This window comes from Danio rerio, chromosome 10 (genome assembly GCF_052040795.2).
Source record: "Danio rerio strain M-AB ecotype USA chromosome 10, GRCz13ab, whole genome shotgun sequence".
Lineage (NCBI taxonomy): Eukaryota > Metazoa > Chordata > Actinopteri > Cypriniformes > Danionidae > Danio > Danio rerio.
In genome coordinates, this window is record NC_141030.1 from 49,470,001 (window position 1) to 49,484,632 (window position 14,632).

At 47.3% G+C, this 14,632-nt stretch overlaps 1 protein-coding gene across 9 annotated transcripts in view; it reads left to right on the plus strand.

Moving 5' to 3' along the window:
- Positions 1-14,632, plus strand: part of pitpnm2 (phosphatidylinositol transfer protein, membrane-associated 2) — a 72,217-nt gene that overhangs the window by 5,906 nt on the left and 51,679 nt on the right. For 3 of the 9 annotated variants that reach the window (XM_087271237.1, XM_087271240.1, XM_087271242.1), the window contains exon 1: positions 6,562-6,666. The exons of the other annotated variants lie outside the window; for them this stretch is intronic. The gene's annotated coding sequence lies outside the window, so the exon portion shown is untranslated. Of the gene's footprint in view, positions 1-6,561; positions 6,667-14,632 lie in introns of those variants that run through there. 9 annotated transcript variants of the gene reach the window in all.

Sequence of the window (14,632 nt, forward strand, 5' to 3'; positions counted from 1 at the left end):
TTTTGGTCCGATTAGAAACTTTGCAGTGTGAAAGTGAACCGCTCCAAGAGCAAAGAGCAACACTGTAACAATTTTAATCTCTGTTTCAGAACAACTGAATCAATTCACAGGTGTGAAAGCAGCCTTAGGTACACCTGTCCTGCTGCTCGTTAACACTAGTTTTCAGAATGGGGAAGAAAGGGGATTTAAGAGACTCTGATCGTGGCATGGTTGTTGCTGCCAGACGGGCTGCTCCAAGTATTTCAGAAACTGCTGATCTACTGGGATTTTCACGCACAACCATCTCTAGGGTTTACAGAGAATGCTCCGACAAAGAGGAAATATCCAGTGAGCGGCAGTCCTGTGGGTCAGAGGTCAGAGGAGAATGGCCAGACTGGTTCCAGCTGATAGAAAGGCAACAGTAACTCAAATAAGCACTCGTCACAACCGAGCTCTGCAGAAGAGCATCTCTGAACACACAACACGGCCAACCTTGGGGCGGATGGGCTACAGCAGCTGGTGGTGTAATGGTGTGGGGGAGATTCTCTTTGGGTCCATTAGTACCAATTGAGCATCAACGCCACAGCCTACCTGAGTATTGCTGCTGACCATGTCCATCCCTTTATGAGCACAGTGTCTCCATCTTCTGATGGCTACTTCCAGCAGGATAACGCAGCATGTCATAAAGCTCAATCATCTCAGACTGCTGAACATGACGATGAGTTCACTGTACTCAAATGGCCTCCACAGTCACCAGAGCTCAATCCAATAGAGCAGCTTTGGGATGTGGTGGAACGGGAGATTGGCATCATGGATGTGCAGCCGACAAATCTGCAGCAACTGTGTGATACTGTCATGACAATATGGAGCAAAATCTCTGAGGAATATTTCCAGTAGCTTGCTGAATCTTTGACATGAAGGATTAAAGCAGATCTGAAGACAAAAGAGGTCCGACCCGGCACTAGTGAAGGTGTACCTAATAAAGTGGCCGGTGAGTGTACACTACTGCTGCTCTCTGTTCAGTCTGTGTGCAGCTTTTTAAAAACTGCTTTAGATAGAAGCGTCTGCTAAATGTGTGTGTGTGTGTGTGTGTGTGTGTGTGTGTGTGTGTGTGTGTGTGTGTGTGTGTGTGTGTGTGTGTGTACAGTATAATTAGCGTAACTGTAGGATGATGTGATGCTGAAACGGAGCCGTTCGACCCACTGCATGCCAGACACTGTATATCTGCAGCATTAATAAATCAGCTGTGTGTGTGTGTGTGTGTGTGTGTGTGTGCGTGTGTGTGTGTGTGTGTGTGTGTGTGTGTGTGTGTTTGGACTCTCCTGCCATGGGTCCAGAAATACTCTGCCGCCGGAAGTGTGTTGGTGTTGGCAGGAGAGTCGTGTGGGTTTCTGGTTTATATAACTCACAAAACTTACAAATAGCCACCGATTCTGAAGAGTGTGTGTGTGTGTGTGTGTGTGTGTGTGTGTGTGTGTGTGTGTCATCTCTGTTTTCATCTCTAACTCTATTATGGTTTCATTAATTAATGAAAATAGTTGAGCATCAGCGAGTAACAGAAGGGAATGTTCTGATTATTACTCTACATTATTCCTGTTTTAATCTTTCAGTTTAATAAATGTCTGGAGTGAGTCCAGCATTCATTCATTCATCTTTCCGGCTTACTCTCTTTATTAATCTGGGGTCGCCACAGTGGAATGAACCACCCACTATTCCAGCATGTTTTACACAGTGGATGCCCTTCCAGTTGCAACCCAACACTGGGAAACACCCATACACACACACTCATACACTCTGGCCAGTGTAGTTGATCAGTTCCCCTATAGCGCATGTGTTTGGACTGTGGGGGAAACCGGAGCACCCGGAGGAAACCCACGCCAACACGGGGAGAACATGCAAACTCCACACAGAAACACCAACTGACCCAGCCGAGACTCAAACCAGAGACCTTCTTGCTCTGAGGTGACAGTGCTAACCACTGCGCCACCGTGCCGCCCAAGTTAACTGAGTACCTGTCGGAAGGAGTAACCAGCACCTGTAAGTGGCTCCTGCAGGTCAGCGTTGCGCACAGCTCTGGTGTTCCAGCACTGTATACAGCTCCTGGACACACAGAGGGCCGTGATGATGAAGCTCAGCAGGTTTGCTGGAGTAAATGAAGAGTGTTTCTGCAGCTGACCTCGTCCTCAATTCACAAACTCTGGAGCTGCTGACCACTCTAAACCTCCTCATCTTCTGGAGGTGTACACGTGTGTGTGTGTGTGTGTGTGTGTGTGTGTGTCCCACTTACAGTTGTACAGCGAGTGCTGCAGTACCCCTCACCACCACCCGCAGCGCTGTCATTAATGAGTGCATCAGGAGACGCCGCTGCTCTTAAAGTGACAGTAGCCTCATTATGTCCGGGATAGACTCTGCTCTCTCAGAGGTCAACAGCTGAGTTTGACCATGTGTGAATCCCTTCAGCTGATCTCCAGGTGTGGCGGGAGCACTTTAGCTTAGCTTAGCATAGATCATTGAGTCGGATTAGACCGTTAGCATATGGTTATAAACTGATCAGAGTTTGGATGATTCTCCTGTATTGAGCTGGACTCTTCAGTAGTTTGGTCGTGTTCTGAGAGCTTTAGTGTGCTTCTTCAGTAAGTGTACTGTCACACCATGACTACAGCAGAGTGATGATGATGACACAGCGCTGGCGCACGCTGACCACCAGTTTCAGCTGCACTGCATTGCTTTGATTTGTCCACTGATGACCCTGATGGTCTGCTGTGATTGGTCCATCTGCTGATGACCCAGTCTGCTCTTATTGGTCCACTGATGACCCAGTCTGCTCTTATTGGTCCACTGTTGACCCAGTCTGCTCTCATTGGTCCACTGTTGACCCAGTCTCCTCTCATTGGTCCACTGATGCCCAAGTTTGCTTTTATTGGTGCAAATGATGACCTGTTGTACTCTTATTGGTCTGATGATGACCCAGTCTGCTCTTATTGGTCCACTGTTGACCCAGTCTGCTCTTATTGGTCCACTGATGACCCAGTCTGCTCTTATTGGTCCACTGATGACCCAGTCTGCTCTTATTGGTCCACTGTTGACCCAGTCTGCTCTTATTGGTCCACTGATGACCCAGTCTGCTCTTATTGGTCCACTGATGACCCAGTCTGCTCTTATTGGTCCACTGATGACCCAGTCTCCTCTCATTGGTCCACTGATGGCCAAGTTTGCTTTTATTGGTGCAAATGACCTGTTGTACTCTTATTGGTCTGATGATGACCCGGTCTGCTCTGATTGGTCACTGATGCTCCCCATGGCGGTTCTGCACTCCTCCTGCTCTGAGTGTTTCTGGACTCTTGAATGTGATTATGGATCATTGATTGATTTTCCCCTGAGGTGATGCAGGACTGAACAGCAGACAGCATGAGGAGCGCTGCACTCACACATCTGCACGTCTGTGTGTGTGCGTGCGTGTGTGTGTGTGTATATGTGTATATGTGTGTATATGTGTGTGTGTGTCAGACACTGTGTGTCTGTCTTTGTGCAATCGTGTGTGTAATGTGTATTGGTCTGCGGTTCCCTGAAGTTCCTCTCTCTCTGTCTCAGTGTGTGTGTGTGTGTGTGTGTGTGTGTGTGTGTGAGTGTGTGTGTGTGTGTGTGTGTGTGTGTGTGTGTGTGTGTGATTTGCATTATATTGAGATGTTGTCAGATTTGCATGGGTTATCCAGCAGATATTTGCATGGCAAAGTAACGCGACTGAACTCCTGCAGATGTGTTCAGTGTTCATCATCACTCACTCTCCTTCAGCTGAGTCCCTTTATTCATCAGGGGTCGCCACCGCAGAATGAACCGACAACTATTCCAGCATATGATTTACACAGTGGATGCCCTTCCAGCTGCAACCCAGTACTGGAAAACACCCATACACACTCATTCACACACACACACACACTCTCATACACTATACTGCACTACAGCCAGTTTAGTTAATCTCCTATAGTGTGTGTGTGTGTGTGTGTGTGTGTCAGTGTTCTGCAGCTGTAGTCTGTGTGCTCTTCTAAATTCCTGTAAAAGCAGCGCTAACAGCTGTGTGTGTGTGTTTGTCTCTCTGTGTGTGTGTGTGTGTGTGTGTGTGTGTGTTTGTCTCTCTCTGTGTGTGTGTGTGTGTGTGTGAGCTCTGACTGATTTATTACAGTAATTGAACTTAAGCAGCGCCTCCACAAATACACTGGTCCTCATCACGCTGACTGTGTGTGTGTGTGTGTGTGTGTGTGTGTGTGTGTGTGTGTGTGTGTTCAGAGACTATGTGAGAGTGGCTGTGTGTGTGTGTTCAAGCTCTGTGATTTGTGTGTGTTTCTGGAGTCTGTGTGTGTGTGTGTGTGTGTGTGTGTGTGTGTGTGTTCTGAGCCTGTGTGTGTGTGGATGTGTATGTGCATGCACGTCTCCGTGTGTGTGTGTGTATGTGCATGCATGTCTCCATGTGTGTGTGTGTAATTTGGTGCTAGCCAGCAGGTGTATGTGTGTGTGTTCAGAGTGAGTGTGTGTGTTTTAAGAGTTTATGTGCATGTTCTGAGCCTGTGTGTGTTGTGTATTGGATTAAGTGTGTGTGTGTGTGTTCTGTCAGCAGGATGGACACACCAGAGCTCCTCTAATCAATTAAACTGAACGCTGCAGTTTCTGGCCGTGTGTGTTGGAGGAGCTGCTGACAGATGAGTGTGTGTGCGCGTGTGTGTGTGCTGTCAGCAGGTCTCTGGAAGGATGTGAAATGTCAAACATACGCAGACATATTTCCTGTTTTTCGACATCACTCTTATAGTAGAGCTGTGTGTGTGTGTGTGTGTGTGTGTTTGCTCGTCACCGTCCGCATCATTTCCTGAACACACACTCTGTAACATTTCTGTAAAACACACACACACACACACAGATCAGTGATGCGTGTCTGTGTTGAGGCTCAGGTAAAGTCAAAGCGCTGAACAGTGGAGCTCAGAGAGTGTGTGACGCTTGATCATGTGATGCTCAGACGAGACCCTCAGAAGACTCCAGAGTCTGACACGTCCCCTGAGCAGCGCTCGAGTCTGCATTCTCCATCTTTGAGCTGCCGGCAATAATAAAGTCCTGAAATAAAGTATTAAACCTGTTTCAGTAGTCCAGCTCTCTCTCCTCCTGCCCTCACACACACACACACACACACACACACACACACACACACACACACACACACACACACTGCTGGTGTTTCTGATGTGTGTGTTGTTCTGCAGCTCTTCAGAGGGGTTGTTCTCAGGAGACAGATGTTCTCATGCAGTGTGTTCAGCTGTGGATGTGTGCAGATCTTCAGCTGGACTGGCCTCCAGACGTGTTCACAGCCTGACGCTGCTTTAATCTACAACAAGCCTTAACACACCTCCTCTCTAGACCAGCACACACACACACACACACACACACACACACACACTCATACACTACGGCCAGTGTAGTTGATCAGTTCCCCTATAGCGCATGTGTTTGGACTGTGGAGGAAACCCACGCCAACACGGGGAGAACATGCAAACTCCACACAGAAACGCCAGCATGTGAAGATTGCAGATGTGTTTGAGTCTGAGCTCTTCATCACACACACTCGCTGAGGAATGTCAAACTGACGTCGTTAAAACAATGATGAAGCACTCATGGACCTGAACACGCCTTCAGTGACGCTCTTCATTCTGACTGATATCGTCACGCCGGTTTCTCCACACCGACCACATTCCCACACACAGCTGAAGATTTCACCACCCCTGCTGAACGCTGCACTCTGATTGGCTGATGCTCACGCTCAGCTGTTTGGTTATTGTCAGATAAAGACACAGCTAAAGTAGTTCCGGCAGGTTTAGTGCGGCTCCATATCACTCCACTGAATGATGAGAGTTATTCCAGCTACAGCAGTCAGAATCACAGCAGCACACACACACACACGTGTTCCAGAATCATGCTGATAGTGGCAATAACACTGCTACTACTAATAATAGTAACAATCAAATATGATGATGATGATGAATGTCATTATTATTAATAACAATACTATTTTTATAAGAGTTGATTTACTAGTAGTAGTAATAATATTAATCATTATTTTATTATTATTTCTGTTATTAGAATTATATTATTAATGTAATAATATTTATTGTTGTTATTATATATATATATATATATGTGTGTGGAGTATATAACACATGCATATACATATCAGAGTGAAAATATGATCAATATGAACAGTCTTGGCCAATTGAATTACTCTCCGCTACCAATAAGAGTGTAGATGCTGTTGTGTGTGTGTGTGTGTTCAGAGACTCCTCCCGCTGCTTTATTCTCCTCATTAATCAACGCTCTGCTCCTCCATTGATGCTTTGTAATGTTGAAGTCGACCCAGCAGCTGTCAATCACTCATAAGCAGCCAATGGCAGCCTTAGGGGGGCGGGGCTACCAGAGCTGCGCTTTCATCACTCCCGCCCCAACCAGTCACAGAGCAGCCTTTAGCATTTCCATGGCAACAGAGCTTACAGGACTGAGGCAGAGGAAAGGGCTGTGCTGGAGGAGCAGATGAAGAGCGACGGCTTCATTTCTGGAGGAGCTGAGCTGAGCTGAGGAGGATCACCGTCAGGCAGCGTGAGGAATGAGGCGTGCACAGCTCAAGGCATGGGCTAGAGGAGCGCCAGCATACAGGTGTGTGTGTGCGTGTGTGTGCGTGAGAGAGAGAGATTCTGGAGCAGCGCTGCCTCAGTAAGATGGAGGAGAAGAAGAAGCGGTTAGCGGTGATGTCAGCGTCACACACACACACACACACACTGCCAGCGTCTGCTTCTGCTTCTGTTGCTCCATACACACACACACACACACACACAAGCCTGTTCTCACACAAACATACACACAAACCTGTACAAACACACACACATGCAAGCATTTCTAAACACACCCACACACGCAGACACAGACACACATAAACATGCACACCTGTCCACACACACACACACACACACACACTTAAACACATACTTGCATACACAAACCTGTCCAAACCAACACACAAACTTGAAGACTGACAGACGCTCAAGTTTGTCCAAACACACACACACACACACACACACAACCAAACACAAACTGATCTCAAGGCGTGATTCACATCAGCTTTGTGTGTGTGTGTGTGTGTGTGTGTGTGTGTGTGTGTGTGTTTCTGGCAGCTTCAGTCAGTGATGAGTTCTGCTTCTAACAGGAGTTTTAGACAGGTGTGTGTGTGTGTATGTGTGTGTCATTGTGGAGGAGGTATGCCTCAGCTCTTGTGTGTGTGTGTGTGTGTGTGTTCAGTCAGTGGTGTGTCCAGTGTCCTCCACTGCCTGATCAGCAGATCCGCCTTCAGTGGGCGTGGCTGTGCTCAGACCCCTGCTGTAGCTGCTCCTTCATCCTCAGCCATGAGCAGCTCTCTCTCCTTCATCATCCTCATCTTCAACTCTTCCACAGATGCTCAATTGGGTTTAGGTCAGGACTCTGACTAGGCCACTTTAAAGCATTGATGTTTGTGTCTGCTAACCCGGTCTTCACCTCTTCTGCTGAGTGTTTCGCGTGGTCGTGGTGTTGACATGTCCGCCGGTGTCAGGGCCGGGTTCCTCTGCCTGAGGGTTGATCTGCTTCTGCTTCTGCTTCTTCATGGTGAGCAGTTCTCTGTTTCACCGGCTGGAAAACACCCCAAACCATCGGGTTCCCACCAGCGTGGTGTTCTGCGGGGTGAAGACTTCTCCTGTTTACACCATATGAAGGCTCCAGCAGCAGCAGACGTCTCCTGTGTCCTGATCAGCATTACTGCGGCCCACAGTCATCAGGACGCTCTGAGTCAGGTGTGGGATGATAACCGGTGGGCAACATGGTGGCACAGTGGGTAGCACATTCCCCTCACAGCAAGAAGGTCTCTGGTTTGAGTCTCGGCTGGGTCAGTTGGTGTTTCTGTGTGGAGTTTGCATGTTCTCCTCGTGTTGGTGTGGGTTTCCTCCGGGTGCTCCGGTTTCCCCCACAGTCCAAACACATGCGCTATAGGGGAACTGATCAACTACACTGGCACTAGTGTATGAGTGTGTGTGTGTGTGTGTGTGTGAGAATGAGTGTGTATGGTTGTTTCCCAGTAGTGGGTTGCAGCTGGAAGGGCATCCGATGTGTAAAACATATGCTGGAATCGTTGGCGGTTCATTCCGCTGTGGCAACACCTGATGAATAAAGGGACTCAAAAGAAGACGAATGAATGAATGAATGAATGAATGAATGAATGATGATTGTTTCAAGGTTTTTCGCGGTTTGGTAAAGTCAAGGTTTTAGAACCGTCAGAGTTTTGTGTTGAACTGTTCCTGAGGTATATGCAAGCTTCAGTTTAGTTTGTTTCATCATTCTTTGGTTTAGTTGTTCGGGCAGAAAAGGAGCCTCTACATTAAAAGCTGCTGGTCCGAAATATTTCAAATGTTTCCTAAAATAAAGATGTTGTGTTCATGGACATCATCCCAGACATGAAAAACACCGAATAATCACAACACCGGCATATCTTTATCCAGAGTATCAGCAGAGGCGGCTCTAGTTTAAATGGCACTCTGGGCGAATCACCCTATACGGATGCCCTTCCAGCCGCAACCCCGTACTGGCCAATATAGTGCTCAGTATTATTAATAATATACAATTATTATTCTAAATTTACAGAAATCAATCCTACATGGAACTGGACAACAATGTAAAGGACGCAACTGCAGTGAAGTGGAAAGATCAGCGTCATCAATATTAATGAGAGTACTGTAGAATATAGAAATGCACATGCTGAATGGAAATATCTGTCGAGTTTGACCTGACTCGCACAGGCAGAGTTCTGCTGATGTTCAGCCCATCATTAGTTCTGTTTATTTACTTGAGTAAATGTGTGTACATCTATATTAATTCAGTTTTTAATTAATTTGAGCAATATTATTGACTAATATGAAAATATTGATATGATTTATTAATAATACAGTGTGTGCAGTAATGTTTTCTGTCTTTTAGTTCATATAATATATGAGAGACTTGCTTAGTTCACCAAATAAAGAGGATCTAGTTGGATTTGCATTTTAAACATAAAATAAAAGTTAAAAAGCTATTATTCTTTATTTATTATTCTGTTATTATCTTTATGTATTTTAAGGTTTTAGTTATGAAACTCCCAAAATCATTCCGCATAAATCGGCAGGTTTTTAGCAAAGTTCTCTGCAGAAATGGCAAAGCGCGTGTGCAGATTGAGTCTGGCCCTGCTCTCGGCCTCCCTGACTCATGATGCCTCTTCTCTGCTTCGTGGCCAGGCTTAGTCAAAATAAGATGGTCCTATAGACTGTGCTTTTATAGACGCGCAGATGTTATCGACGTGACTGTAAACAGCCGGTATTGACACCGGGAGCAGAGCAGCGTGTGGTGAGGTGTGCGGGAATGGTTTTCTGTGTGCATGCGTCAGTTTGATTTCGCCAGCGTTGTTTCGGGTGCTCGTCGCTGCATGTGAACGGCCCCTGACGTCTTTATTCTGGGTTGATTTATACGTCTGCATGCGTATGCTACACCTCTTACAAAATGTCACTTCACAGCGACGCGTAGCGCAAGCTCTGTGATTGGTTGGCTTGGTATCGCTGATGAGCGTGAGCGGAGGTGAGAGCTGCACGAGCCCGATACAGCGAGGGTTTACAATAGTGGAGTCCAGTGAAGGAGCTCCAGATGGACACTGATGTTCTGTGTTTACCTCATGGTTAAAGTTGTTGCTCGTCCGCCAGTTCCTGCCTCAAAATGAGGAGTTTGAGCCACTTGTACATCCAGGAATCGTTCAGAACAAACAAAACACCAGCGGAGAAACTCGACACAGAGAAACACAAACACCTGCCTGCATAAAGTAAACGGCATCTCAAAGCTTTTACTGGGGCTCAGTTTTTCTCCCCGTCACCGTCTCCACATGCTGCCCCCCAGCAAGATGCCACAGGGGCAATCGCCCATATTGCCCATGCCTAAACCTGCCACTGACCGCCAGAACCTAATACCAGCCCATGCCTAGTCTTGGTGCTGACCCGTGGGTGTTTCCTGGCGTCTCTCGTGATCAGCACAGTGTTCCGGCTGCTCTAGAGCAGTGGTTCCCAAAGTGGGGGTCGGGACCTCCTGGTGGGTCGTCTGTATTAAAGCATCAGAGTGAGCGTCCAGCACATCTGTGTATTCATGAGCACCTCTGAGGAATGTGGATAAAGGTTCATTCCTCCACACGGAGGCTCTAATAGATCATCTCCTCATCTACTGGGAGAGACGAACACACACACACACACACACACACACACACACACACACACATGCTGGATCAACTACAGCTGCTTTAATCAGAACAGAATCTGCCAGCAATTTGAGTCATTTCAGGCCTGACTGTACATACTGTACTGAAAACAGGTTAACAGGTGCGTGTGAGTGTGTGTGTGTGTGTGTGTGTGTGTGCGTGCGTTTGTGTAAATACAATAGAGTGTGTTTTTACAGTGTTATTGTGACAGCCCTGAAGCAGTGACTGCTGATGGAGATCCTGCTCCCTCTTGTGTGTGTGTGTGTGTGTGTGTGTGTGTGTGTGTGTGTGTGTGTGTGTGTGTGTGTGTGTGTGTGTGTGTGTGTGTGTGTGTGTGTGTGTGTGTGTGTGTGTGTGTGTGTGTGTGTGTGGCATGCAGACGGACCGGTTTCATTGGGAGTGAAAGTGTCACCCGTGCTGCTGTCAGAGGAACCGGTCGACCGGTGTGTGTGTGTGTGTGTGTGTGTGTGTGTGTGTGTGTGTGTGTGTGTTGTCATGCAGCAGACGTCATTGTGCTGATATTGAGAGTGTGTCCTCCTCCAACACTCTCTCGTGTTGTTTTGTCACAGCTGTCAGTGCATATGTCCACATTCACAGCTCCACTCTCCTCCAGCAGACTCCAGATTTGAGCTCATTCTGGAGTAGATGAGGATGATGATGATGATGATGGTGATGATGGTGATGATTTAGATGATGGTGATGATGATGGTGATGATGAAGATGAAGATGATTTAGATGATGATGGTGATGATGATGATGATGGTGATGATGAAGATGATGAAGATGATTTAGATGATGATGATGATGATGGTGGTGATGATGATGATGATGATGATGATGATGGTGGTGATGATGCTGATTTAGATGCTGATTTAGATGATGATGATGATGATGATGATGAAGATGATTTAGATGATGGTGATGATGGTGATGATGAAGATGATTTAGATGATGATGATGATGATGATGATGATGATGCTGATTTAGATGATGATGATGATGATGATGATGATGATGATGAAGATGATTTAGGTGATGGTGATGAAGATGATGATGGTGATGAAGATGATGATGGTGATGAAGATGAAGGTCTGTCAGGGTGTTTCCTCCTCCTGTAAGAGCTGAAGTGTTGTTGATGAGTGAGCTGAACACAGATCTGCACAGGAGATCTTCACATATTTACATGTTGAGCAGATATGCTCCATCATAAACCACACGGAGGAGGAGGAGGAGGAGGAGGAGGAGGAGGAGGAGGAGGAGGAGGAGGACTCGTTCAGCTGGTGTGTGTCAGACATGGCCCCTCACTCCTGCTCATATATAACATCACATTAATCCTAATATGGTGGTGATCATCAATAATGCAGTGTTGAGCAGATCACAGGTGTGTGTGTGTGTGTAGTCATTCCAGTGTGTGTGTATTGCTCAGGTGTGTTCAGTGTTGATCAGGGAACAGATCTAATGGTGATCATGTTATTGGGGTTGGATTGTGTAGTCCAGCTTCGCCTCAATAATCTGTATGGTAGCTTCTTACTGCTGAACTGCAGCGAGTGTTCATCAAGAACAGAAGCTGAGGAGACATTAGCCTACTCCAACATTTAATCTCACTGATCTGTAAATATGGAGAAATGAAGCGCTCACATTCCCCAGAGCCAACAGCAAACTCCCCTCACCTGTCTGTACACACGCGGAGCTCCACTGAGGGAGACGTCCAGCTGCTGACACAGACACCAGAGGAATGATCAGACATGTACAGGACGCTGGCAGACCAACACGGCTGGAGCATGTCGGGCGTTATACTGCACTGTTGATCCAGATTCAGTGTCATTAGCAGGACTCTCAGTGGTTCAGCAGGACGCTCCTCACAGGTCGCTGCTGGTTGATGTATTTCCTCATGCTGGGCGACTCTTCCTGCAGATGAGCTGTTGTGTTTGTTCAGTGTCTGCCACTGAAATCACAGAGTTCCCACATTAGCAATGTCCTGCTCTTCTCTGATGTGGAGACGTCATCATCACTCGCCCGCTCTGCCCTGTCTGTCTCCATCAGGGGCGTTCCACATAGTTCGGCTGACCTATTTCTGACTGGACAGAATGAAAGTGGGCTCACTCTATTGGCCATCAGACTGACACACACACACACACACACACACACACACACACACACACACACACACACACACACACACACACACACACAGCAGTCACGCGTTTGCTCTGAGCGGGGGAAATTGAATAACACATATTTCATATGGCAGCCTCTCACGATTGGCTAATCACAATCATTAAAATCACGATTGTGTTTCGATTAATCCCACAGCCCTGCTGTTCTGCAGTGTGTGTGTGTGTGTGTGTGTGTGTGTGTGTGAGTGTGTGTGTGTGTGTGTGTGTGTTTTCAAGAGTTCACCCTCAGCTGATGATTGATTATAAAGCGTGTTCATCATGCTGTCCCGGGAGAGAGCCCTGAGCTCATAAGATCCTTGAGCCCAGGGCTCCCTCCTGTTTAAAGGACGAGAGGGGAGTTTGAGCTGTGGTAGATCTGGAGATCTCCCCTGCTGTAGTAGCTGATGAACAGATAGTGATCGCTCTTAAGAGAGAACTACTGACTAGGAGCATGTCTGTGCTGATGTGGATTAGGCAATTCACTTAAGCTGCATGTTTTTGGACGGTGAGAGGAAACTGGGGGAAACACATGTGAGCACGGGGAGAACGTGTAAACTCAGCACAGAAACGTCGGCTGGCCTGGTAAGGACTAGAACCAGTGACGTTCTTGCTGTGAAGCAACAGTGATAACCACTGGGCCACCGTGCCACCCATCTAGGAAAGGAGAAGGAGTAGGGGTGGAAGGGGGGATTCTTCAAAACCAAGATGGCTGTGATGTGGAGCTGAGGGTGTTTATAGTGGCTTAGGAATCGTCTGATTGGTCAATCATGAATTGGATAATGCAGGACCGGCTGTGATCAATCATAATCACCTGATCCTCTCCACATTACATCATCAATAAACTACACTTCAGTATGAACAGCTTGTGTGTGTGTGTGTGTGTGTGTGTGTGTTTTGAGAATGACCAGGTCATCTCTGTGTGTGTGTGTGTGTGTGTGTCTTTAGTATGATCAGTTCAGATGTGTGTGTGTGTGTGTGTGTGTTCAGTGTTCTGCTATGTTGTAGCTCTTCAGATCTGCTGTAATAGTGCCGAACGCTTTCCTTTCCCCCGCGGCTGCATCACACTGCAGCCCTCTCTCTGTCTCTGTGTGTGTGTGTGTGTGTGTGTGACGTCAGTGTGTGCTGTATGGGCTATTTATAGAGTGTGTGCTGCTGCTGCTGTTTTTAGCGCTCTCAGCTGTTGCTGCTAACATGGACCCTGTGTGGAGCTCTGAGATGGGCGCTGTGTGTGTGTGTGTGTGTGTGTGTGTGTGTGTGTGTGTGTGTGGGTGTGTGTGTGCGTGTGTGTGTGTGTGTGTGTGTGTGTGCGCATATATTTGCTTGCATGCATGTGTGGGTGAGTGTGTGTGTGTGTGTGTGTGTGTGTGTGTGTGTGTGGGTGTGTGTGTGGGTGTGTGCGTGTGTGTGTGTGTGTGTGTGTGTGTGCATATATTTGCTTGCATGCATGTGTGGGTGAGTGTGTGTGTGTGTGTGTGTGTGCGCTCACTGGAGAGCTCCTCAGGTGCTGAAGGTCAGATCGAGCTCTGTGATTGGCTGCGTGGATATGATTGGAGGACAGCAGTGCAGTCACAGTGTTCATGAATGACCAGAACACAGGAAGCCTGTGTGTGTGTGTGTGTATGTGCGTGCGTGTGTGTGTGTGTGCATGCATGCTTGTGTGTGTGACTGCACTGCTGGACCAATCAAAACCCTCAGCTGAATGTGTGCGGGTGTCTCGGGTCAGCGTGCTGTAGTTGCTGACGCTCTCCTGCTGCTGGTGATTATCTGCCCGTTTCATTCATTAATTATTTATTTTTTAATATTTATAATTTAATTAGGATTTGTATTATTTATGGGCGGCGCGGTGGCTCAGTGGTGTCACACTGTGTCCTCACAACACTCAGGTCTCTGGTTTGAGTCTCGGCTGGGTCAGTTGGTGTTTCTGTGTGGAGTTTGCATGTTCTCCCCGTGTTGGCGTGGGTTTCCTCCGGGTGCTCCGGTTTCCCCCACAGTCCAAACACATGCGCTATAGGGGAACTGATCAACTACACTGGCCGTAGTGTACGAGTGTGTGTGTGTGAGAATGAGTGTGTATGGGTGTTTCCCAGTACTGGGTTGCAGCTTGAAGGGCACACACTGTGTAAAACATGCCGGAATAGTTGGCGGTTCATTCCGCTGTGGCGACCCCTGGTTA